The following is a 2,250-nucleotide window of genomic DNA, read 5'->3' as shown; positions in this document are numbered from 1 at the left end:
TTGGAAGACAACGTCGAAGGGGCGCCCCGCTTCGACCATCTCTATGTAGGGTTTCCCAAAGTTGCACAACTGGGTCACATTCATAATATATCATTATATTATTCCCGTTTTTACAACAATTCGAATTCGATCTAATGCAACCAAAATCGTATTACCGTTTTTTTCCATGTATAATGCGCAAAATGTAACTAATTTATTGTCCTAAAATCTGAGGTGCGCATTATACATGGGTACAAAAAAAAAGACATATTTTTTTTTTAATCCGGATATGATACGGAGGCCGCCGTTACAGATGTGCTTTCTTCTCTGCTGTTCACTTCAAACATGCTCCATACGAACACAACGCTCTCGTATCAGACGCTTGTTCGATCACCTGCTCGTTTGCTGTCACAATGTACCCGACACAAATCCGAAACATTTCTTCGCTATCGAGTTTGCTAGCGCATGCGCAGTCATACTGACCGGCAGAATAACATCCGGTTGTTCCCAAAGATGATCTTTTTTCTGAAATAATTTTACGTTTACGGACTTAAGTGGGAGTCAAAATTTGGGTGCGTATTATACATGGGTACAGGCTTTTTTCCAGCATCAACATGCCATTTTTAGGGTGCGTATTATACATGGGGGCGCATTATACATGGGAAAAAACGGTATGCTGCATAACATGTCAGAACGAGACAGTGACATGGTTTAAGTTTGACATCTATGCGGTTTGTCTATTGTTTGAAATCTTTTATTTGCATTTTTTTCCAATTTACCCCAAAATCATTTTGGGGGATTCTTGCAGACCAGGCCGGATTGGGTAATCTCGATTTACTGGCGATTTCCTGCTGTGATATATACTCTAATTCAATACCAAAAGTCGCAAATATTTTATTCACAACTAAAACCAAACAGGAGACAGATGGTTGCTGGACCATCACTACTATTATGACAAATAATAGCCCATTTTTGTGGATGCGGTGCCAGTGGACCAAAAAAGAAAATACTTTTTTCATTCTATATATTCTTTTGAATTAATCGGCCAATCAATTGTTTATCAGAATTGTATTCTGCCAAATGTCATAATCAGAAAAATCCCTATAGTTCAGGCTCTAGTGGAAACGCTAAATAAATGGCATCATGAACTAAACTGTAGTTTGGTGGAAACGCCGCTTTGCAAAAAATAATTGTAGCTAGTGTTTTTCTTTTCAGGACAAAAATGATCATTGATGTCAGTTGTTTTTGTAGCAGAAAAGTCTTTTTTCTTGTCCTCTCAACAGTGTTGAAATTGTTATGCAATTTTTTTTTTTTTATGGAAAATGAACAAACATTTTGTTCCGCAAATAGAGGCAGTGACTTGCTAATCTTGTTTCAAATGAGTGCTGACAAATGAGTCAGGCAGTCACCACATAGACCTACTTCCATGCCAACCTCTGCAGAGGTTGTGTTGTTGCAATTTCCTGTTCCGCCCCCTTTTTGTGATTGATTGCATCACCAGCCTCATCTGTCTGCCATTTCACACACACTCTCTCTCTGAGTGGGTTTTCCAAAACAACCTGAGGCTTAATGGCGCCTAGGCATTATTGCTTGGCATTGGCTACCATGAACGAACAAATAAGGTTTTTCAGTGGGTGCAACCTGATTTGTGAATCAACCTCATCATCCTTACCCAATTACTCACACATCTACGTACCTACATTAATGGTGAGAAGACAGTTTACCTACAGGTGACAAACGCAACATTCTCTCATCCATCACATCCACACTGTAAGAGTGTGATGACTCAGCTTCTCAGAGGCAAAGTGTAGGAGGTGAAGAACATCCGGCATCACCATAGCAAGAAGTGTGACCCACTCAAAATGACGGAGGAACACTAAAATGAGTCTGCGTTTTCAACGTGCAGACCCGTACAATGGATATAGAAAACAGGCCAATTGTTGGACACTTGTGCGTTAAACTACCGTATTTTCCGCACTATAAGGCGCACCTAAAAACCTCCAATTTTCTCAAAAGCCGACAGTGCGCCTTATAATCAGGTGCGCCTTATATATGAACCAATATTGAGCCACTACAGCAGGCGTGTCCAAAGTCCGGCCCGCGGGCAAAATATATATATATTATATATGGACAAAGTTTTAAAATGGGCCATTCATTGAAGGTGCACCTTATAGTGCGCAAAACATGGTAGTCATCAGAGCCAATATGGCAATCACAGATGTTCCAACATGGATTCAAACCCAGATCCCATGACTGAGAACCGGACATTCT

Source organism: Syngnathus typhle, linkage group LG16, assembly GCF_033458585.1.
Source record: "Syngnathus typhle isolate RoL2023-S1 ecotype Sweden linkage group LG16, RoL_Styp_1.0, whole genome shotgun sequence".
Taxonomy (NCBI): Eukaryota; Metazoa; Chordata; class Actinopteri; order Syngnathiformes; family Syngnathidae; genus Syngnathus; species Syngnathus typhle.
This window is presented reverse-complemented; position numbering follows the sequence as displayed.